Source organism: Piliocolobus tephrosceles, chromosome 10 (assembly GCF_002776525.5).
Source record: "Piliocolobus tephrosceles isolate RC106 chromosome 10, ASM277652v3, whole genome shotgun sequence".
In the NCBI taxonomy this organism is placed as follows: Eukaryota; Metazoa; Chordata; class Mammalia; order Primates; family Cercopithecidae; genus Piliocolobus; species Piliocolobus tephrosceles.
Genome location: NC_045443.1, coordinates 113915445 through 113940501, shown reverse-complemented (window position 1 = coordinate 113940501; position 25057 = coordinate 113915445). Strand labels below are relative to the sequence as shown.

Here is a 25057-nt window from a genome sequence, read left to right as displayed (position 1 = left end):
GCGGCAGCGAACTGGGTGGCGAACGGGGCGAGCCTGGAGGATTGTCACTCCAACCTCTTTTCGCTGGTGAGTAGCCGGGCTGCGGGGAGGGGGCTGTGTCGGGGAGGGGGGGGCTCCCCGACCTCCGCCGCCGACCAACTTTCTCCTCCCGCCGCCGGGACTTCGCCCCTCCCTCGCGTCTCCCCGCCGTTCGCCTCTCGCCGATTCTCCCCCTTTTGGATCGTCTCTCTCTCGCCTTGGATCCCATCCAGTGTTTATTTGGCTCTTTAAAAATCATTTGTGAGCGCGGCGCTCGGCGTGGAATTTGCATGTGGAAGTCTCGGAGCTGCGGATTCTGGGTCGCACTTCGAACGCCCACCCTCTGTTGCAATTGCACTCCCCTTCTCCTCCCCTTTCCCCCCTTTTTTCCCCCCGTAAATGTGGAAGGCTTTGCCTTGTGCTGCCCGCGCCTCGGATCGGCAACCTCTTCCCCGTTGTCGGATCGGCTGCCTGCCCGCCCGCCTGCCTTTTGAATTTTTAAAAATTCCGTAATGACACCTGCAATTTCGCCCGAAAACAGTTGATTGAATGCGATTGTGTCAGGAAAGGACTCTTGCTTCCGAAGCTCCCGCGATTGTAAACATCGACCGCCGCTTGCCTCTCGGGGCTTACTACGCTGGAGAGCCGTAAAGCCATTGCACCGAGCCGACGGAAGGTGGAGAAAGCTTTTTTTTCTTTCTCTCCTTCTGTGTCTTTTAAAAACTGTTTTCTCTGTCCTAACAACGAATCCACACACACACACACACACAAAAGCAACAAGCTGGGCGGTTTGATAACATCGCTTTTATCTGCCTTCGCCTCTCTCGCGCTCTCTCTCTGATAATTGACAACTTTTCCTTCGGATTTGAATCGCCTGCCTTAATCTTGAAGCAGTTAGGGTGTCAATTGTTCTCGTGGAAGCCTGGCACCCGCCGACGGCGTCTAGATTCATCGAAATTAAAAATGTATAGGGCTCCAGCAACTCTTTCCTGGCGGTGGCAGTGACATTTGGTGGTAAATGCCATCTTTGCTTTTTATTGGGTCGTATTACCTACCTCTGAAAACATCCACGTTGTTAAACCTGGCGTTTAGGCTAATAATTGCAGTGCGTGGTCTTTAAATATGTGCTTTGTGCATGAGTTACTGTATGTATAGCTATGTGCCCAGGAGAGTACGAATTTGTTTAAATATTGAGCAAAGATTTGTAAACAGATGTAAGGCAATTACGTTTCAAGCGTAGAATATAATTGGAAAATTGGCTGAACGGTTTATTTAATTTATCCTTAAAAACACCCAACTTATTTTCAGTTGTGTACCCTGGTTTTTTTAGGGGGAGGTGAGTCCCTTTTGGAGAGCATGCATTTTGGAAATTATTTTCTGTAACCCCCGCTGTAGATAGAAGCATCATTTCCCTCTTAATCCTTGTTTACACTGGATAAATAATTTAGTGTTCAAATTGTAATTAGTTACATTTAATTATGGGTGGCCTAGATGCTTTTTTGCTATGAGACTAATGGAGAAATGCAAATTCTCGCCAACTTTTCAAATGAAAGTATTATGTTATTAAATGTGTTACAATGCAGACCAAAAAATCAGCACATGCGATTTTTACCTACAAAGACCGAGTGACATATCATTGATCCCACTCTAGTAAGATCAGGTACATTTTTTAAATGAAATATTTTAATCCAGGTATTTCATCTTAAAATTCAGTTATAAGTTGGAATTCTTTCTCTTAGTATTGTGGTAATTTTCCCTTGATTTTTTGGTCTGTGGGAGTAAAACCCCCTTTTGCCCCTTGTTTTTCCCTCCTCAGTCTTATCATTTGGTATCAGTCAGGTTCAGGGACTTTCATAGATTAGCAAACATATTGATCAAGGGGTATTTAAAATGGTTTTTGTGTGGTTACTGGTGATCGCATTGACACAGGTAATTAAAATAACCAAGTAGAGAGATCTCCCAAATTATCATATATTATGCTGACTGGTAATGACTGTGTATATACAGATTGTGTAGACGTATGAAAGTGTATGTATAGCCAGTCTTTTAGGGTATATCATTTCTTTTATCTTTTTTTTTTTTTTTTAAAGCTTAAGTAAGGATGATAACGTTACAGAGATAACATGCTTGAGATTCTTTTGGAGAAGCAGTTTTGTAGGAGAGGATTCTGTACTTTGATTTTGACTGACTAAAGGTTTGTGTTTCAGATATTTCTTCCCTAAACCTCTTTAAACCAATGGATTGATTTTTGAATATGCTCTTTTAAAAATAATTATTTTTTAAGTAGCAACTTTGAAATAGAGAACTGTAGTAATGCTTAGTTGATTTTTTTTTTGAAGGGAATGTAGAATGTCTTCATTGTCTTGTACATGGAGTGTGGATAAGGTGCTATTAAAGAAATCTGAAGTAAACTGCTGACTTGTACATTTTTCTGATTCCAAATTGATATTTTTTTTTGAAAATGCTATACAGAAGCAGCAACCTGGAATATTAAAAGTATGTTGCCTAAAGTACATTGTATATAATAGTTATTTCTAAAGGAGATCTAATCCCTTGTTCAAAATAAAGCGTATTTTTTATAAGAACGCTTTATGGTTTAATCATAGCTTGCATTTTTTTATTTTGGCCTACAGGTTTTTTTTTTTTTTTTTTTTTTTTTTTTAAGCAGAGAAAAGTATTTATAAAGAATTTACCTAGATACTCTCATTACTTAGATTGAAATAAGAAATTAAAGTTCTGTACCATGGTAATAACCACCCAGTTTCCATTACCTTGAGGTGTTCATTATGGCTTATTAAAAGTTGATTGTGCAATCAGACACCTTAAGATTTCTGCTAGTCTTTTACTTATTTTTCTGATTTTTTACTGCATGGAATCAAATTTCCTAAATTAATTTTTTAACATCCATTCCCTTTTCCTAACGTGTGAAAAATGCCCTTGTGTATATACAATATGGGTGGATTGTATGTGTTTCTTATTCTAACCGTGAGATTTGTAGCTGCTGCATTAAGTGCATGCCTGGCTCTGCGTTTCTGACTCAAAACTATTCTCTTATGCTGTCCATCACATTTCTGGGTGACTTTTCATATATTCACTCAGTTAATCGTTCAGTTAAAAGTGTGTTAAATCTGCCTTTTTGAAAAGTGTAACAGGGCATCCTGTGGTATGTGAACTCATTCTTGCGAGAAGACGTGGTTTCTGGATGTTAAGTACCTATTTTTCTCTATTGAGTTAATACGGAGAAAGTGATTTTGTGCCCTTTAACTAGACTTAAGTATGTGCTCTTTGATATGAGGGAGTGATCTCTAATTCTTAGATATGTATGCTCCACTTTCATGTCTTATTTGCTTAGAATCTTTCTGACTATGGATAATTGGGTGATAATCGCAAATTCTTGCTGAATTGAGACACTCGTACACCCATTAGTCCATAATTCCTATTGAAGACCATTAATTCTATATTTGAAGCTTTTAAGGTAATCTGTTGTTGACCTAATTTCTTTTTGTCTTAAGGGTTTTTTTGTTTTTGTTTTTTTTCCAGAAAGGGAAGACAGTTGCAAATGTAGAAACTTCGAAATCTGTTTTTTTTTTTTTTTTTTGAGCTAGAATAGGGTGGACTATAAAATGCAAACTAGGAAAAGGGAATGGTTTCTCTAATTTTCAAAGTGCTAAAATACACAAGGTATTTTTTTGTACCAGTTCATTGTGATTTTATAATTTATGTTTAAAGCATTTTTTTTCTATGATGGTTCATTTTCTTTCCTTTTATTTTTTCGAGATGGACTTTCACCTTGTTGCTCAGGCTGGAGTGCAAAGGTACGATCTCAGTTTAGCGCAACCTCTGCCTCCCAGGTTCAAGCGATTCTCCTACCTCAGCCTCCCGAATACCTGGGATTATAGGCATGCGCCACCATGCCTGGCTAATTTTGTATTTTTAGTAGAGACGGGGTTTCTCCATGTTGGGTCAGGCTGGTCTTGAACTCCTGACCTCAGGTGATCCACCCGCTTTAGCTTCCCAAAGTGCTGGGTTTACAGGCATGAGCCACTGCACCCAGCCATCATTTTCTGTAATGAAAATATTTACAGTTTGTTAATGTATGTTTTTGGTTTAGCATTTTGTTGTTAGTAGCACATGGTGTTACAGTATTTATATATTTTTAATAGCAATAATTGCCACCCGGTAATAGTTGCCATATTAACCTCCAATTGCTAGTAAATATTTTTAAGTACATAATAGACAGCAATTTAAGGCATAGTGTAGCAGTTTACTGGACCGTTTTAAAGAGCCATTTGTACGTGTGATGAGTTCATAATTTTAAAGAGACAATAATGTACCTTAGGCCTGTATGCTACAAATATTTTGCTGTGGATGTTGCTTGAAGTGCTTATTGGGAAGAAGGTAGGTCCTATTCTTTGTGAGAAGAATGGGCAATGGGGTGCGTTTAGGATAGTATGTATTTATTGAGTTTATGCCAGGTGCTTATATAGCTTATCATTTGCTTTTTTTTTGTTTTTGTTTTTATTTTTTGAGACCGGAGTCCCACTCTCACCCAGGCTAGAGTGCAGTGGCGCAGTCTTGGCTCACTGCAAACTTCGACTCCCCAGCTCAAGCGATTCTCTTGCCTCGGCCTCCCCAGCAGCTGGGATTACAGGCGCCTGCCACCATGCCCATCTAATTTATTTGTGTTTTTAGTAGAAATGGGGTTTCACCATGTTGGTTGGGCTGGTCTGGAACTTCAGACCTCAGGCGATCCACCCTCCTCGGCCTCCCGAAGTGCTGGGATTACAGGCGTGAGCCATCAAGCCCAGCCTAGCTTATCATTTTCTTTGGAATGTTCTGGTTATTAATGAATATATTAGGTATTTATTTGGGAAAAAAACCTACCTCTTAAGGCATTCCTTTCAATAACATTTAAGTTTTAGTCGTATATTATGTTAATTTATTATGGAGAAATTGATCTTTTTTGTTCACTGACTACTTTAGCCGGTTTTTTTTTTTTTTTTTTTTGAGATGGAGTCTCGCTGTGTAGCCCAGGCTGGAGTGCAGTAGCGCAATCTTGGCTCACTGCAACCTCCACCTCCGGGTTCCAGATCAAGCAGTTCTCCTGCCTCAGCCTCCTGAGTAGCTGGGATTACAGGCACGCGCCACCATGCCCAGCTGAGTTTTGTATTTTTAGTAGAGGTGGAGTTTCACCATGTTGGCCAGGTTGGTCTTGAACTCCTGACCTCGTGATCCGCCTGTCTCGGCTTCCCAAAAGCGTGAGCCACTGCATGTGGCCAGCCTGGTTTTAAATTGTATTCTTTAAACACTTTCAGATATCTCTTCCACTCGAGTTTAATAAAGAAGATGCTCTCTCACCAGTTTGTACTAGTGCTGTAAATTGTGATGACTAAGCTAAGTTTGTTCTATATTTTTGCCTAATAATTTAAAATTTTTGCCTAATAATTTAAAATTGAGATGAAACTCTTATCTCAATGTAAATATGTAAATAGTAAAGAGAAACTGTTAAAGACAACAGAAAAATGGTTTATTTTTTATGTACAGTTATTTCAGCTGTTTCTCAAAACTTTGAACCAAAGATTTTTCTTTGAAACATTTGAGTTATTTTTGATGGAAGAAAATAACAATAATAGTGTTCCCCTCCTTTAAGCTAGTAGTAGGAGTACTCAAAGTTTATTTTATTTCACAGGAACTAACCAGTGAGCGAGATCAGACAAACTTTATGAGAATTAGTTGTATGGTTGAGTATTAGGTATTACTATTATTGTTGAACTGTGCATTGCAACCGTAGAAATGAAGAAAAATATATATGCAGCGTTATTAGTGTCATTTATTTTAGATGTATTGTGTGCAAATCTGCTTTACAAACTGTTGTGTGATGTTGGCCACCAGAATTTGTTTTGTCATAACCTTTCTTTTTTATTTTTCTTTCTTTCTTTCTTTTTTTTTTGAGACGGAGTCTCGCTCTGTCGCCCAGGCTGGAGTGTAGTGGCCGGTTCTCAGCTCACTGCAAGCTCCGCCTCCTGGGTTTATGCCATTCTTCTGCCTCAGCCTCCGAGTAGCTGGGACTACAGGCGCCCGCCACCTCGCCCGGCTAGTTTTTTGTATTTTTTAGTAGAGATGGGGTTTCACTGTGTTAGCCAGGATGGTCTCGATCTCCTGACCTCGTGATCTGCCCGTCTCGGCCCTGCAAAGTGCTGGGATTACCGGCTTGAGCCACCGCGCCCGGCCTCTTTCTTTTTTTTTTGAGACGAAGTCTCGCTCTGTCGCCCAGGCTGGAGTGCAGTGGCGCGATGTCGGCTCACTGCAAGCTCCGCCTCCTGGGTTCACGCCATTCTCCTGCCTCAGCATCCCCAGTAGCTGGGACTACAGGCGCCGCCACCATGGCCGGCTAATTTTTTTCTATTTTTAGTAGAGATGGGGTTTCACCGTGTTAGCCAGGATGGTCTCCATTTCCTGACCTCGTGATCTGCCCACCTCGGCCTCCCAAAGTGCTGAGATTACAGGCGTGAGCCACCGCACCTGGCCTGTCATAACATTTCTATTTTGAGAAATTACATTTAATGTATTTCAAAGTGAGGTAGTTAGGTAGCCTAAAAAGGTGTCTGTATAGTATGGTAGCGTGCGCGCGCGCACACACAACACATAATTGTTTCATAGGACTCGCTTAGCGTTTCAGAATTAGCGAATCAGTATTTGTACGTGTTCTTGGAATTTAGGACATTTTCCCCTCTTCTCAGTCATTTAACTTCTTTCTGAGCTTGTTCAGCTATCCCTCCCTGCCTGCCTGCCTGCCTTCCCCCCTTCCCTCCCCCCCTGCCTGCCTTTCCCCCCCTTCCCCCCTCCCTCCCTTCCCCCCCTCCCTCCTTCCTTCCTTCCCTCCCTCCCCTCCTCCTCCTCTCTTTTCTTTTTTTTTCAAAACGGAGTCTCGCTGTGTTGCTAGGCTGGAGTTCAGTGGTGTGAAGTTGCCTCACTGCAACCTCTGCCTCCTGGGTTCAAGCGGTTTTCCTGCCTCAGCTTCCCAAGTAGCTGGGACTACAGACTTGCGCCACTTATATGCCCAGCTAATTTTTGAATTTTTTAGAAGACACGGGGTTTCACCATGTTGGCCCGCATGATCTGTATCTCCTGACCTGTGATCCGTGCGCTTCGGCCTCCCGAAGTGCTGGGATTACGGGTGCGAGCCACCTCGCCTGGCTGATAATTTTCTTTTATAGTATATGTTTTCATTGTTTATTTGAAAGATTTAAAGGTGTTAGCTTTGCTCTGTTGGGGGAATTCACTTCATTACATAGGGGAGATGATATTTCATTAATGTTAGTAAATATTAACATAAACGAGGAATTCTGAATTCAGACTTATTTGCATGAATGAAATATGTGTGCTTGTCCAATTTTTAAGTATGAAGTCACTTATGTACATCAGCGTTTTCTGTCTTTGCTTTAGTTGATAGAAAAATAGTTCTAAATTTCTTGTTCCTTTACTCCATTGTTGTATTACTGAACTTTAAGATTATCTGGCTGGGCATGGTGGCTCAAGCCTGTAATCCCAGCACTTTGGGAGGCCAAGGCGGGCGGATCACGAGGTCAGGAGATCCAGACCATCCTGGCCAACATGGTGAAACCCCCGTCTCTACTAAAAATAGAAAAAAATTAGCTGGGTGTGGTGGTGTGTACCTGTAGTCCCAGCTACTTGGGAGGCTGAGACAGGGGAATCGCTTGAACCAGGAGGCAGAGGTTTCAGTGAGTCGAGATGGCGCTTCTGCACTCCAGCCTGGTGACAGAGCGAGACTGTCTCAAAAAAAAAAAAAAAAAGATTATCTGTAGTATAGAATAGATTTTATCCTCACCAGTTGGCTGTAATAATCCTCCTTTAGGAATTCCTGTTTTTCTTGCTTTTATATTAGCATGTTGTAGTTATCTTTGTTGGAGTAGAGTTGTTCTCCTTTTTTTAAGTTAATAAAGTGTTTTTTAGAATATATTTTGATTTTAGTTTGGAAAAAAAAAGAAAAATGCCTTTTATTTTTTCGTTGACCTCTTTATAGATGACAGGAGAGTCAGTTGTGTCTAAGGGAAAATGTTATTTCATTGGCATTTCCATACTCTGGTTTACTATGTATGTTTCTGAGTGTTTATTTCTCATTCTAGATGAATTGTGGTGTAGAATCTTATCAAAACTGTAATTCTACTACTTTGAAATAGCACAGAGCCTTGGCTGACAGCTTTCTACATTTTGTACTATTTTTCAGTATAGTAAAATTCCATTAGTGTTTTTCTTTTTTGTTTTTGTTTTGTTTTTGAGACAGTCTCCCTGTGTCACTCCAGCTGGAGTGCAGTGGCCTCAAGCAGTGCTCCCACCTCAGCCTCCCAAAATGTTGGGATTATAGATGTGAGCCACTGTTCTCTGCCTCCATTACTGTTAAAGGATCCTCTTGAGTTGATGCATCAAAATTTCATTTGTGTCTTTTTTTTTTTTTTTGCATAGTTTAAATTTGTAGCTTTAACTTTAAAAGTGGATTGGGGGGGTGGGGAGGAGGGAGAGCATCAGGAACAATAGTTAATGGATGCTGGGCTTAATATCTAGGTGATAGGCCAGGTGCGGTGCTCAGGCCTGTAATTCCAGCACTTTGGGAGGCCAAGGCCGGCGGATCACGAGGTCAGGAGATGGAGACCATTGTGGCCAACATGGTGAAACCCCGTCTCTACTGAAAATACAAAAAGTAGCTGGGTGTGGTGGCATGTGCCTGTAATCCCAGCCACTTGGGAGGCTGAGATAGGAGAATCGCTTGAACCAGGGAGTTGGAGGTTGCGGTGAGCCGAGATCGCACCACTGCACTGCAGCCTAGCGACAGAACGAGACTTTCAAAACAAAACAAAACAAAATAAGAGCAACAAAAAACCTAGGTGATGGGAAATCTGTGCAGCAAATCACCATGGCACACATTTACCTATGTAACAAAACCTACAAATGTACCCCAGAACTTAAAATAAAAGTTGATAGGGAAAAAAAATTCATAGGAGAAGATAAAGCAGGAAAATAATTCATTTTAAGTTTTCATTAGATCTTTTTACTTAATAAGTCTTAATTTGTATTGTCACTGAGTTGAATGTATTTAAGACATTTGATATTAAAATTGAATTTGAGTAACAGACTTATTTCAAATAAAATATATAATTGTAAACAAGTTTTATGATATTAAGTAGAAATTTGAAAAATTGGTAATCTAAAAGGATATTAAAGTGAATAATAATTATTGTGATCTTTTTTTCTCCCTTAACATTGACAAATTGATGAGGAAGTTTTTTTTTTTTTTTTTTTTTTTTTTTGGGGGGGGGGGGTGGGGGTGAGGGGAGATAGGGTCTCACTATGTTGCTTAGGCTGGTTTCAAACTCCTGGCCTCAAATGATCCTTCCCTTTGGCCTCCCAAAGTACTGGGATTACAGTAGTGAGTATGAGGAAGTATTTTTGAATATAATACAGGAGGCTTCTTCATAGTTCAATATTATTTTATTAAGAAGGATGATTAAACCTATCTGAACTTAATATGAGAGCTAATAAGGTATTCAAAATAGTATAATTGGTTTAAACAAAACATTTTATGTTGACAATTCTAACTATTGAATTTTCATGTCCTAAAGAGAAATAAGGAAAAACATACATATATTTAACTCTGAAACTAGCTCCTAGTATTTGTGCCTGCATATAAGCGTGGCACAATCCTACTTATGAAGAAGGTCAAATGTTACCTCCTCTGACTACCACAGGCAGAACTAGTTACCCTGGCACCTGATGTGTACCTCCTTCTGTGTACCTCTGTCTGTGTACCTCTGATAATCAGATGAGCTTCTGCAGAAGAGTGATGCTGTGGAAATCATCTTTGCTAGGTGCTCGTTAACTATCTGTTAAGTGAATGAATTCCTGGACGGCTATTCTCCATTCCTCAAGGGAGCTCTTATTGATGATTTGGGTCTTGATCACAAGTGTGCTGTTTTTATTTCAGCTTATTTTGATGATTAACTCTGTGTTCTGAGTATATTTTAGCTAGACTGTCTGTACTGTGGCTTGGTAATATTTTAGATGAAGTCTAGAAATTCCTTATTAAAGACAATTCCCACTGATCATGAGACATGTTCTTTCTCCTCAAAGGAATAGGAATTCATTTAGTATTTATATTTTCTGTAGTATAGTAGGCAACCTATAGATTTTTGAGCCTTCTGGGGATTTTGTTTGGGGACTTGATCCAGAATTTCCTTACTTTCATTCTTTAAGCAGGCCTTTTGTTCACCGTTCAAAAGATTATTTTCTGTGAGCCCAGTAAAATGGGAAATGAACTGGTAACAGGGAAACTTGAGTTGTATTAAACATTTTTACTAGTGACTTGCCAGCTTGATCACATAATAGTTCTGTGCCTCAGTTTCTCCTGTAAACTTGGTGTTAATTTGGAGGGCAGGAGGTGTGAAAAATCATTTTGAGTACCTTTTAAGGAAAGCACTTTGGATGACTAGATAATGTTCTTTAATAGGAAGAGACCTTTCGTAAATTACAACTAAAGTTACAGAGTAGCCGGAGGCAGTTAACCAGGAAGTTGGAATGGTAAAATGACTTAAGTATAGCATTTATGTGTGACTTAGTATTTTTTTCTAGGGAGCAGAGGATTAAATTGTTCTTGTGTCTTTCCTCATAAATAAGCCAAGATTGAGAAGAAAAACTTGAAATTTATCTTTAGTTTTTAACAGTTTTTCGTTACAACCATATATGATTCACAGTTGCATGGTGTGCCTTTAATGCGCTGGATGATATTGCTGTACCAACTCTCAGCTGTAGCTGGCCGAGATTGGGAATTGAACTGTGGCTCTTATTTGGTAGTTTAAGCTATTAATTCCTTGGCAGCTCTGGTGCTCTTTGAACTTTAAATAGCAGTTCTATTAACATTTTGAGATTTGTCTCAGGGAATGTCAGGAATAGTACTTAATAAATATATTTTTCTTCTTAAAGACTAAATCATGTTTTAGTTTGACACGCATGTCACAACCCTTACTGTGTTTTGAATAGAGAGAACGCAGCTACTGGCTAATTTCTATTTTCTTTTTAATAATGTGGCAGTATCTAAAAATATTGTTTAGCCTTGTTGAAGGAAGGAAAGCCCTCCCACAAATCTGTAGCGTTTGTATTAGTCATGTTGAGTATGAATAGTGTCTTAAGTTGTATCTAGAGGTTTAGAATTTTACATGTAGGTTGTCTCTTGTGTTCTAAAATATTAGAAAAAGTTAATTTGTAAGTTTGTTTTCACAAAACTCCCTTCTGTTGCTACAAATGATGGTTAGTCTATTTACCTTGTATATTGTACTTAATTAGGTGTGTTATAAAACTCAAATGCGATTTATGGCAGCGTTTTTTATGGGAATGAACTTACACTTAGTGTTCTCATGTAGAGTGTCAGGAGCACCTTTTCTCTGACTTATAGTCCTGGCAGTCAGAGCAGACACTTCTCTGCTGCAGGCAGTGGGAGCTATAGCCCCTCTTCTAGGCCAGGGAGAGGATTGCTGTGTGAAAAAGGCTTGAAGAGAGTGTGGAGAGGTGAGGATGGCGTCCTGTGGGAAGAGCAGCAGTTTTGAAGGCAGGTTTTCCTTTCCCTGCTTGCAGGCACCCACTGCTGCTTTCTCTTTGCTGATACTAGTGGCAGGTTCTGTGATGTCATCAGGAAAAGACTGTGTATTTCTTTGCCTTTTAGCACTTCCTTTCTCTTTCCTCTCCTTCTTCACTCAGCCCTGGAAACAAGCTTTCTGCCGGCTATTATGTTTGCTAAATGAGGACTTCTGAGATCCAATGAGATGAAAAGGAAATTAGGGCTGAGATTGGATGGGGTAGCCAGTAAACAAATACTTAGAAATGTTAATGTATTATATACTATGTTAGATAAATTTGAGACATGTATTTTGGAATAATGTACATCAGAAATTATTAAAATCTAGCCTGGGTTAACAAAAGGGCTAGACTGATATGCAGAAAAAAGATCTGCATGCACTATTTAGTTTCTGCAGAGGGAGAGTGACATGGACTGCATAATATCTGATAATACCTTGTAGCCAGAGAAACCCAAAAGGGGAGTTTTAAAACTGGATGTTGAAGGAGTGGACGGATGTGGCGTGCTAGAGAAGAAGGGGTAGGGCATTCTTTGGAAGCTTGACAATTCCTAGTTTTTATTCTTGAGGATCTTTATTGAGGTGGTATGTAGGAGAACACTTCTAATTTATGGTCCTAGTTCTTGGCTTTCTTTTAAAAATCAGTACAAAGACTTATTGAAATTGAATTTTTATTAGGTGGAAAATTTGAAGTGTGGGCAGGCCAATTTAGATTAAGAAGTGATGTTAAAATAATTTTCAGTTTTCTAAAATAATTCAGTTCTGAACTTTGAAAAAGTGCTATATTACGCAAAATGCTAACGACTAAAGTGACAAATATTTCAGAAACTGGACAGACGTGAATCTTAAATGAGCAGATGGGATATGAAACTAAAACGGGAGATAATCCAAGACGATATAGAAACTATTATGAGAAGTGAATTGAGGAAAAACAAGTGTGTTAAATGGTATTACATTTAATAATGTGTTTAAAAGCCTTTCTAGGACTGCTCTCTTAAACAGACAAATTAGAATTGTTGAACTGTGTAACCCTTCATAGTTTAAATTCTGTGCATTGAAAACAAATTCGATTTTGGTTCAGGGTTACTTCTCATGAAGCCTAGGCTTTTAAGTTGTGAAGGTATAGGTTATATGTGCTTTAAATAGACAATCTGATTTGCTTTCTCTGACATAAAAGTAAATAAATGAAATAACGGTGATTTTCAAAGACAGTCGTGGTGAACCTTGAAGGGGAGAGGTGTAAGGAGTGAGAGATGGGAGGTTAGCTATTTGGGCAGCTGGGTAGTTCAAATAATTATATTTGACTGTTGAGGGTAGAATCTCGGATAAGTGGGTTGAGGAATGAATGAATAGCAAGATAAGCCAGTACAGACACTGCAGTTCTGTCTGTCTATCTAATCTGTCTAGAGATGGGGGTTGGATGGGCAGTGGGGTCTTGCTGTGTTACGCAGGCTGGACTTGAACTCCGGAACTCAAGTAATCCTCTTGCCTCAGCCTCTGGAGTAGCTGGAATTTCAGGCGTGCACCATTGTGTGCAGCTTACTTTTAAGTTTGATTTAGAAGGTGATTGTGAAGCAAGCAGGAATGGGGGAGTAGGGGAGGGTAAGAGCCTGAAAGGTAGATTTGTGTTTGTTGACTTTGGAGCAACAATAGTGGAAAGACAGAAGGAAAGATGTAAGATACAAGAAAAGTTGATAAAACAAGCCTGGCTGGAGGATGGTTATCAAAAACCCAGTCGATAGTGTTAGTACTAGAAAAGATTAAGACACTTCTTAGAAATACAAGATGTGATGATCTAAGAAAGGAGTAAGTGTGAAGGAAGTGGGAAACAATCTCAGTCTTATAACCTGAGTATTTTTTGAGTTCAAGGATTGAAAGTAGTGAGCTTGAGCCCAAATAAACAAAATCAGGTTTTAAAATTTTAGCTAGAAATTTTCCATTTTGTTTTGCAAAATATTGCAAGTTGATTGCCGCAATCATTTTATTTTTGTTAGCTTCCTTTAAAGGTTTTAGAGAGTTTTACAACTTCACAAGTATAAAACTGATTTTGAACTAGACGTATCAGAACTAACACGTATCTGCTGAAATGAGAAGGATTGTTCAAAGTAGGCCCCCTTGAAATGGATCAAATAATGTTGCCATTGTTTATAATAGTTTTTTGGTCCTTTTCCTTTGGAATTGCTTTTAGAGACAGTTGAGCTGACTACCCCAGAAAATCTTATTTTAAAGTTTGCCTCTTTAGTCAGTGTCTTTTCTCTTTGCAGTTTATTGTTTTAGTTCTGCTTTTTGCTCTAAACTGCTGCCTAAGTAAGAGTTAACAGTTTAGTACCCTTCTGATGGGGGCCTTGCTGCTGATGAGTGAAAGCCCAGGAAAAGCTCCATTGGGTATATTGGCGTACATACGTTGTGAATGTATGCCAGGAATTCCAGCCTTGCTTGAACCTCTGCCTTCTCAGATTTTGAGTCTGGTGGTTCAGTGTACTTTGTTTTCATACAGCTTCAGTGGAAGTGGGTTTAGCAATCTATTGATTGGCAAGACAGGATATTGGGACCAATTAAGTGGTAGAGGTATTTTTGCTTTTTGAGGATCAAGGCAAATTATCCTAAGGCTAGAGTAGAATTCTATGTTGTGTCTTCTGTCTGACTAGCAAGAGTCAGACATCAAATTGAGGCTCATTTTAGTGTCTTGGGATAAATAAATAAATGTATCCTGTTGAGATAATCTCTTAAGGTTTAAACTGAAGTTTGGTTTGTATGATATCCAGCTTCTTACCTTTGACCACTTGGTGTTGCTTTATTCATTGGAGACTGCCTAGTAAGCTAGCTAGTAGCTAGCCCATACATGTTGTCTCAGTAGTTTCTTCCACAGTTGGAGATGAGCACAGTAGAATTTAGAATTATACTTTGTAGTAGTTTGCCTGAATAGTTGGTGTGGGAGAAGGTGCAGAGGACCCTTTACCCTGTAGTAGGGATGTCTCTACTAGTTTAGATTACAGGTTGCAGTGGCAAGTATTATTTCTGTTTTTTCACTTCAGAAATATAATGAGATTTTTAGACCTTTCCTCAGTCAGTTTTACTTTTTTTGGTCTTCAGATTACATAGATAGTTTTTTTAGTTTTTTTACATAATAAAAGAGAATGGAAATCCTGTCAGAAAGTGTTGTTGTGTAATCCTAGAGCTATAGATATTTTAGGAAAATTTAGCTACATAATAGTTACTCTAAACAAATAAAAGGTGCTTTACAAATTTTCAGATTTATGACACCTGAGCCATTTAGCATTTAGAATTTATATCAGAGCATGAATCTTCATCTTAGAAACTAAAGAGTACAAATATTTGCCTCCTGAGATACCAGTTCTTAACTAACATTTCAGTTACTAAAAACACAGTTTTCAAAGTATGTCTCTTTAACCTACAAAGTATAATCATCTGCACAGATTGAATCAGGTTTCACGATCCCAAATAGACTACATTCATTAGTTGTCTATAAATTACTTGAGAGAGAGAGATGTATGAAAATGATATTTTGTTGCTATTTGGTGATAAGGTTGTGAAACTGAGCTTTGCAACCGAGACAGATGGTGCTATTCTTGAATCTGCAAGATCCTATAACATTTAATTAAACAGTGAAATGATTCTCATGAGAATCCATAGTTTGTTATATATAAGCTAATAAGCTGGCTTTAGTAAATTGTGTAAATTTGATTTGAAGTAGAAGAATTACCTATTCTAGGAAACTTTTCTAATGAATGTTGAGATGAATAGTTTGTGTTAGTGGTTTACATGGTAAACTCAAGGAAAATTCCAGATGGAAAAACAAGTGGGAATCACTAAGGTAGGCGTTTATCTTCTAAAGTAACTTTGATTTTGTTGCCAAACTTTCTCATATGGTAGGTGTGATATGCTGTTAAGAACCCACAGAGCTGACTTTAACAATTTCCAGAAAGCTGTGAGAAATTTAGTTATATATGTTAACACCCATTTTAGAAAATATCTATTGATCTAGATTCCTTGTAATCTACCTTATATTTTAATTTTGGAATTGAAAATAGGAATAAACAGCCCAGTCTAGTTTTAATATGTTACATGAACATAACTCTGTAGCCATTTTGTAAAAGTTTGAATTTGGTGATAATACTGTATGATGGAGGCGAATGAATTTTTTAGTTAAAAAAATATGTAAATAATACAATAATAGATCATACAACATTTTTAGACATCATTGCAAATATTCTCTTTTATTAAATTTACCTTTTCTTTAATACCTATTTTTTAATAGGCAGAAGATAATGTGATGATTGATGGCCAGATTGAAGGACATGAAGGAGTTGGGAGTTAATTCTGTATGCACAGAGGAATGCCTGAAGTGTTTTAAAGAGGATAATGGCATGATCAGGTTTATGTTTTAGAGAGAAAACCCATGTGGGCCCTGTGGAGTATGGATTGTCATAGGGGAAAAACCAAAGGCAGAAAGAAGCTCTTAGAACAGTCTATGTGGGAGAAATAATGCAGGGCTGGTGTAGGAATGGAGAGAAGGAAATGGATCGAGTAATATTTTGGAGGTAGAGTTGACAGGCTTTAGTGATCAATTATAAATATACCATAGAACAGAAATCAAATGATAAACAGATGTTCTTGGTTTTATGGCATTTGCATTCTTGTGTATGCAAAATGGAGGAACAGTTGGCAACATCTATCTGCTGAAATTGTTAAGCAGTAGACTTAAGCTTTGATCACAAATGTGTCTATAGGAAAGTATTCACTGAGCCTGGGTTCTTGCTGTTAAACCCTACAGAAATCAAAGTTTTAAAGCAGGGAGTAGTGAAAAGAAAGTGAAAACAAATGTCAAACATTAGTATTTATAATCTGCCTGTTTCCAGAGTTTTTTTTTTTTTTTTTTTTTTTTTTGAGATAGAGTCTCTCTGTGTTGCCCAGACTGGAGTACAGTGGCACAGTCTCGGCTCACTGCAACCTCTTGCCTCTCAGGTTCAAGTGATTCTTCTGCCTCAGCCTTCTGAGTAGCTGGGACTACAGGCACCCACGACCATGCCCGGCTAATGTTTGTATTTTTGTAGAGACACAGGATTTCACTGTGTTGCTCAGGCTGGTCTTGAACTCTTGACCTCAAGTGATCCACTTGCCTCGACCTCCCAAAGTGCTGGGATTACAGGCATGAGCCATCATGCCCGGCCTCCAGAAAATATTTGAGGCAATAAGAGTAGGTTTTATAAGGGAAGGGAGGGGCAGAGAAAAAAAGGGGGGAAGAAAGGAGAAGGCAAGTCTCGTGAGATGAGTAGAGTGGGGCCTTTGGCAGGTCGTGGGTGGAGACGGTGGTGATTGGAGGTGTGAATTTTGTTAGGGGAAGATTCATGAAAGTTTGGTTATAAGAAATGGGCATGGAAAAGTCCTAATAGGAAGAAAGAAAAGGTGGGCAGGGGAAGGGTAACCTCACAGCAGTTTGTTACCTAGAGTGTCTGCTTTTAGTAGTGGTAAGCTCAGAAAACAGATGCATTTTCCTCCTGCAGATCTGCTTTGGGATATTCTTGTTTAATTTTTTCCATGAAGGTTTTGTTTATATTAATTTCAAATCAGTGATATTTTTGCTAAGAGGGTGAAATAGACATTCCCCCTGTTTTCCTTCATGCCTTTGTGGAAATGGCCAGATTTAGGGAACCAGTGGATAGAATAGCAGGGGCATTTGTAGAGACCACAAACCAATGTTTATCATTGGTACCTATTCCTTATTTTGATTTTGGTTTCTTTCAAATTTTTGTTCCTATCATTCTATTCTTTGTTTCCTTGGCACTTAGCTTTCTGAGTGTACATTTTTTTTGGTTGTTGTTATTGAGTGTGTAATTATTATGCCATGTTGTATTTTTGCCTCACATGTTGGAGAAATTTTTCCTTCTTCATTCCATGCCTCTCTCTCCGTACCCCCTTTTCCTTTTTTCAGCACATTCCTGGGCTCCTTATGTTCAGGAGTACAACCCCAACTGTTGGGCTTTTATGTGCATCACCAGTGCTCACTTAAGCGCTAAAATGGACATACGCACTTCAGAACCTTTTGATGTAATCTCCTTGGTGTGGTGGGGGCCCTTTCCAGTTGTTCTGAGGGCACTTACTGGCATGGCGTGTACTGTCCATTGTAGATCAGTGTAAATTAATTCAGCCTTCCTATATGGGGAGATTTTTCACTTGGCTACCCTGAAGGTAAAGAGTTGGCTTTCCTGCAGTTGTCATTTTTCTTTACTTTCTCTCCAAGTGAGGTAGTACTAATGAAATACAAAATATTTCCAAGAAATACAACTTCCAAGAAATGAAAACTGTAGAACATTTGCCCGTATTCCAGCCGCTCCATTAGATCAGATTTACCCCAATTCTTCTGTTTTTGTTAACGTGCACATTTTTGTGCATAGATACGATCACAGTGTAAATAGAATTCTTTATTCAGCTGTACTCACTAACGTATTTCCCATGTGCTTATAATTTTCATAAATACAATTTTAGTGGAAAAGTAATTTCTTTTAAAAATTTAATACAATTTTACGGAATTAGTGTCAGATTCAAACAATATGGAAGTATCTAACATAAAACATGAAGGATCCCTCCCCTCACCTTCAGGAAGGTAATTTCCAGAGGTAATTTGTATTATTCCAAGTTTTTTTCTTGCTTTCGCATGTGTCAAAATTGTTTTATTAGATATTGAATAGATAAAAAGAGCATGTACAAGTCATACATAAGGTAGAAAGATTCATGGTACAGTGAACACCCATGTACCTAATACCCAGTTTAAGAGAAAGAACTTTTCACCATTTATGGAGACCTGTCTGTGCTCTTCCTCTCCCATTCTCTTTTCTCTCCCTTCAAAAGTAACTCTTACTTCAATTTCATGTGTATCATTCTTTAATTTTTAAAGCTTTAATTACATATGTATTTATATGTATAGTTTTACAATTGGATTTTTAATATTGAATCATATTCTTTCGCAAACTGCCTTTAATGTTATATTCCCACAATTTTGCAGTTGTAGTTCTCATATCGCAGTTTATGTATTCTGTTGGTGATGGACAGATTTGTACTTAAAAAAATTACAGATAAGAAATAATTCTCCACCTTTTCCTGCAACGTGCTTCCCCCCCCTTAACATTGTCTTAAAGTATTTTTATGTCAGTAAATTTAGATACAGTTTACTCGTTTTTATTACGTTTTTGAACAGTTGTATCCTGTTTCGTAAGATGGATGTACTGTTGTTTGTTTAACTATCAACTATGAGAAACGTTAAGATTCTTTCAAGTTTTTGCTGTGCAGTACAGTTATGCATTAAAATTGGAAAGCTATAGCCATAAACAGTTTAAAAAGATGCGTCAGTTTACATTTCTGTGGACAATATATAATGCCCATTTTTTTCTGTCCCTGCCTGTAATGGAACTTATTCATTTTAACTTCTGCCTCTACAAACAACAAAACGAAACAAACAAACAAAAAAACCCTCAATATTTAAATTTTCAGTTTTTGGATTTCTAGTGAGATTATGAGCATCTTTTCATCTATATGAGTATCCAAATTTCTTCTGTCAGTTTATTTTTGAAGTGTTTAATCTCTAAAAGCCTTTTGTTTTCTTTTTCTTCCTGTTTTTTTTTTTCCTGAGATAGAGTCTCGCTCTGTCACCCAGGATGGAGTGCAGTGGCGTGATCTCGCTCAGTGCAACCTTCGCCTCCTGGGTTCAAGTGATTCTCCTGCCTCAGCCTCCCGAGTAGCTGGGACTACATGCACGTGCCACCACACCAGGCTATTTTTTGTATTTTTAGTAGAGACGGGGTTTCACAATGTTGGCCAGGCTGGTCTCGAACTCCTGACCTGAGGTGATCCGCCCACCTTGGCCTCCCAAAGTGCTGGGATTACAGGTGTGAGCTACTGCGTCCGGCCGTTCTTTTTCTTTTTATAATAAAATTTCCAACCACTCACTAAAAGGAATCTGTATTTCAAGTCAGGCCTTTACATGTTCTCACCTCAGAGCTTTTGCTGTTTGTGAAGAGTGCTTGCTGCAGACTTGGCACTGCTTAACTACCAGCTGCATGCATTTTCTCATGCTCACAAGGTCCTTTTGAGGTAGGTTCTACTATTCTCATTTTTCAGATAAGAAAACTGAAGCAAGAAATTTAAGTAGTTTGTCCAAGGTCACACAGGAGCTGCGTCTCTTGATTCAGAGCCTGAACTTTTAACCAGTAGTACATTTGTGTTTTATGTTTTTCTTCTATGTAAATTCTTTTAGGACTTCAGTGAAGCTCCTCCTAGCTATTCCAAACATTATTGGTCTCTTTCTTTTCTGAGCCTTTTAAAAATTAACAGTGTAGACCATATAATTTAGTACAAGTGCTAAGGTAGAAATCACTGGAGCATATAGATTTGCCTGAGATTAATGGAGTGATAATACAGTTTACGTTTTTTTAAAGTTCCATCAGAGATTAATGGAGTAATATACAGCCTAAAATTTCTTCCCAGAGATAGGGAAATAGATTTTTTTTTTCTCTTACACTGTTCCAAATTGAGGAATCATTTGGAAAATGAAAAATTAGAAAGATAGTTCATTGTTTTGATTGATGAGTGGGGCAAGGTTAAAAAACCCACATAACCATGTGATCTAAAAAATAAAAATGATCACCTTGATAAAAGCCTTTTAGTTTTTTTAAAAATAAGCCAGTTATTAAAATAATATCAAAATGATTTAGTATCACATCATATGCTTATTTAAAAATAGCTTAAAAAGAAATCTCTTTTTCTTTGCACGCAGCTTGGAGGCATGCATTTTGCAACTGATTTGGTTATCAGGGGATCTGGGCTCTTTCTGTCTTGTTACTACACTGTTCTTAGTTTATGTCATTAGTAGCATATAGTTCAAGATGGCTGTTCAGACTCCAGTCATCAAGGTTGCATTCTAGGTTAGAAGGAGGTGGAAATGTGGGAAGGACACATCGTCCTTTAAGGAAACCTCCAGCAAGTTCCCTACAGCACTTCTGGCGATAGATACTTCAAGGCCTTACTTAACTTGAGGGAGACTGGGAGATGTAGTTCTTTAAGTGGGCATGTTGTTATCCACAGCAGTGTAAAGTGTATGTTACTATGGGTGAAGGAGCCATTCATGTTTGTGTAGAACAGTGCCTGCCTCATAAATAATATACGTTTCTGTTTATAGTCTGTTACTGCAGCTGCGAAGCGAACCATCTTAATGTCACTAATGAACTTTATTAAATAGTTCAGTTCCCAGAAATTTCACAAGAATTCTCTTTTAGTTAAGGCTAACATATACAAATCATTTAACCAGTGTCTTGGAGTAGTCAGACATGAAAATAATGTATTTGAAAATACTGTGTATACTTTCTACAAGATTTACACTTCCTTACCTAGGAGATGCACAAGATGATACTTTGGTTTTATTAAAAGTAGTTTGTTTTGGACTGGGCGCAGTGGCTCACGCCTGTAATCCCAGCACTTTGGGAGGCCGAGGTGGGTGGTCAAGAGATTGAGACCATCTTGGCCAACATGGTGAAACCCCATCTCTACTAAAAATACAAAAATCAGCTGGGGGAGGTGGCGCATGTCTGTAGTCCCAGCTACTCTGGGAGGCTGAGGCAGGAGAATCGCTTGAACCCGGGAGATGGAGGTTGCAGTGAGCTGAGATCAATCCATTGCACTACAGCCTGGCGACAGAGCAAGATTCCATCTCAAAAAAAAAAGAGTAGTTTGTTTCCTTTGAGAGATTGTTTACATGGATTCTTCCATTAATACGTACATTTTTAAATTTTATTTATCGAGACATACTTTACATACAATAAAATATACTCACGTTAAGTATATGGTTTCAGAATTTTGACAAATGTATACATCTGTGAAACCACTGAAATCAAAGTAGAGAACATTTTTATGATGCAGAAAAGTTCATACATGTCCTTTTGCAGTCAGGGTCTGCCCTGTGCCCCTCAGCCTTCCTCCCCTCCAGGCAGCTGCTAATCTGCTGTTACTATAGAATCATTTTGCCCTTTGTAGAATTTTTAATAAATGGAATCATATAGTATGTAATCCTTAATTCTGGTTTCATGTTATCACTTAGGTAGCTTTTTTTTTCCCCCCTAAATAATAGTCTCTTTTTTGGATATGCCACAATTTGCTGTTGGCTGTGAAAATTAATGTACTGCTTTTTGTGTGGAACATATGTTTTTATTTGTGTAAATAGGAATTTCACTTTATAAAGAACTGCCAAACTTGCAAAAAATGTTTGTATCATTTAATATCCCACCAGTTAATATAGGAGTTCTGATTGCTCTGCATTCTTGCGACATGTAGTACAATGAATTTTTTTTTTTTTTTTTTTGAGACGGAGTCTCGCTCTGTCGCCCAAACTGGAGTGCAGTGGTCGGATCTCAACTCACTGCAAGCTCCGCCTTTTGGGTTCACGCCATTCTCCTGCCTCAGCCTCCCGAGTAGCTGGGACTATAGGTGGCCGCCACCTCGCCCGTATTTTTTTGTATTTTTTAGTAGAGACGGGATTTCACCGGGTTAGCCAGGATGATCTCGATCTCCTGACCTCGTGATCCGCCCGTCTCGGCCTCCCAAAGTGCTGGAATTACAGGCTTGAGCCACCGCGCCCGGCCTGTACAATGAATTTTTAAAAATTTCAGCCCTCCTTGTGGTGTGTGGTACATGTTGTGAATCTTTTATCTAAAACGCTTGGAACCAGAGGTGTTTTGGATTTTGGATTTTTTCAGATTTGGGCATATTTACATTATACTGGTTGAGCATCCCTACTCTGAAAATCTAAAATTTGGAATTTCCTTTGAGTGTCATGTTGACATGCGAAAAGTTTTGATTTTGGAGCATTTTGGATTTTTGAGTCAGGGATATGCAGTATGTAGTAACTTATTTCAGTTTGTAATTCTTTGATAACAAATGAAGTTTAACATCATTGCATGTGCATATTAAGTCATTTATATGTCTTTTGGGAAATATCTCTTCACATCTTTTGCCCAATTTAAAAATTAGGTTGTTTTCTTACTTGATTTGGAAGAATTCTTGGAATATCCTGGATACAAGTTCATTGGCAGATAGATTTATTACAAATGTATTCTCCTAATTTGTGGTGTGCCTTTTCATTTTCTCACTGTGTTCTTTGAAGAACAAAAGTTTTACATTTTGATTAAGTCCAATATTACTTTTTAAAAATAGTCTATACTTTTCATGTCCTAAAACATCTTTGCCATCCCAAAGTAGGAACATTTTTTTCTTATGATTTCTTCAGTTTTACAGCATTAGTTAATTAGGTTTAGGCTTGCAATCCAGTAACTAATTTTGAGTTAATTTGTATGGTGTGAGGTAAGGATTGACGTTCTGGTTTTGTTTTGCATATGTATAACAAATTATTTAAACATCATTTGTTGAAGATTTTTCCTGTTGAATGACCTTAGAATCTTTGTTAAAAATTTATGGAATGTGGCCGGGCGCGGTGGCTCAAGCCTGTAATCCCAGCACTTTGGGAGGCCGAGACGGGCGGATCACGAGGTCGGGAGATCGAGACCATCCTGGCTAACACGATGAAACCCCGTCTCTACTAAAAAATACAAAAAACTAGCCGGGCGAGGTGGCGGGCATTTGTGGTCCCAGCTACTCAGGAGGCTGAGGCAGGAGAATGGCGTAAACCCGGGAGGCGGAGCTTGCAGTGAACTGAGATCTGGCCACTGCACTCCAGCCTGGGCGACAGAGCAAGACTCCGTCTCAAAACAAAAAAAAAAGAAATTTACGGAATGTGTGTGCGCCTTGTTTTTTTCTGGGCTCCTTTGATCTACATGTCTGTTATGCCAGTACAACACTATGATGATTACTGAAATTTTATTATATGTCTTGAAATTAGGATAAATTCTCTGACTTTGTTCTTTTTAAAAATTGTTTTGATTCTTCTGGGTGTTTTGCATTTCAATATAAGTTTTAGGATCAGCCTGTCAATTAAATTTTTTTTTTTCTATGGGGATTTATTTGTGATTGTATTGAATCTGTAGATCACATTGGGAAAATGGACATTTTAATGATTTTAAATCTTTCAGTTCATGAACATGGTCTGGCTCTTCATTCCTCTAGATACTTAATTTCTTTCAACATTGTTCTGTAGTTCTTGGTATATAGATCTGGAACATATTTTTATCATATATATTCCTAAGTAGGTTGTGTTTTTCAATGCTGTTTTTTTAATGGCTGTTATTTTAGAGTATTACCCCCCACCAACTTTGGACATAGAGTCTCACTCTGTCACCCAGGCTGGAGTGCAGTGGTGCGATCTCAGCTGACTGCAACCTCTGCCTCTCCAGTTCAAGCAATTCTCCTGCCTCAGCCAGGAGAACCCCAGTAGCTGGGATTACAGGTGTGTGCCGCCATGCCTGGCTAATTTCTTTGTATTTTTAGTAGAGACAGTTTCACCCTGTTGGCCAGGTTGGTCTTGAACTCCTGACCTCAAGTGATCTGCCTGCCTTGGCTTCCCAAAGTGCTAAGTTTACAGGTGTGAACCACTGCACCCGGCCATTTGAAAGTATTTTTTGACATGTTTACTGTTAGTATATAGAAATGCCACTAATTTTTGGATATTGATTCGGTATACTGCAACTTTCCTAAGCTTTGTTAGTTGTAGTAGCTTTTTTTGTAAATCCTTGGAGTTTTAAAAATGTACCTGATGATGTTTTCTGCAAATACAAGTGGGTTTATATCTTTCTTTGTAATTTGTATTTTACTGCTTTTACTTGCTTCATTGTATTGATTAGGACCTGCAGGGCAGTATTGAATAGAAGTAGTCAGAGTGTACATCCTTGTCTTGTTCCTGTTCTTAGGCAGAAAATATTCACTCTTCTCATTGTTGACATTAGCTTTGAATGTTCTGATATCCCCATAAGGTTGAGAAAGTTCTCTTTAATTCTTAGTTTTTAAAATACTGTGAAAGTCACTGGGGTCACACCTGTAATCCTAGCAATTTGGGAGGCCGAGGTGGGTGGATCACTTGAGGTCAGGGGTTCGAGACCAGCCTGGCCAACGTGGCGAAACTCCATCTCTACTAAAAATACAAAAAATTAGCCTGGCATGGTGGCACATGCCTGTAATCTCAGCTACTCAGGAGGCTGCGGCACGAGAATCTCTTGAACCCAGGAGGTGAAGGTTGCAGCTAGTGAGTATCGCACCACTGCACTCCAGCCTGAGTGACAGAGTGAGACTGTCTCAAAAAAAAAAAAAAAAAAAAAAAGCCATGAAGGTGGGTGTTGATTTTTGTTAAATGATTTTTTTTCTGCATCTATTGAGATGATCATAGGTTTTGTTCTTTTAATATGGTGAATTATACTGATGGGTTTCTTTTTTTTTTTTTTTTT

The 25057-nt window shown here is 38.5% G+C and overlaps 1 protein-coding gene across 1 annotated transcript in view; it reads left to right on the top strand.

The window, feature by feature from the left end:
* The first annotated feature begins 6 nt into the window (after positions 1-6).
* MED13L (mediator complex subunit 13L) overlaps positions 7-25057 on the top strand; it is a 321531-nt gene continuing 296480 nt past the window's right edge. The window contains exon 1 of the mRNA XM_023204113.2: positions 7-66. The gene's annotated coding sequence lies outside the window, so the exon portion shown is untranslated. The remainder of the gene's footprint in view (positions 67-25057) is intronic.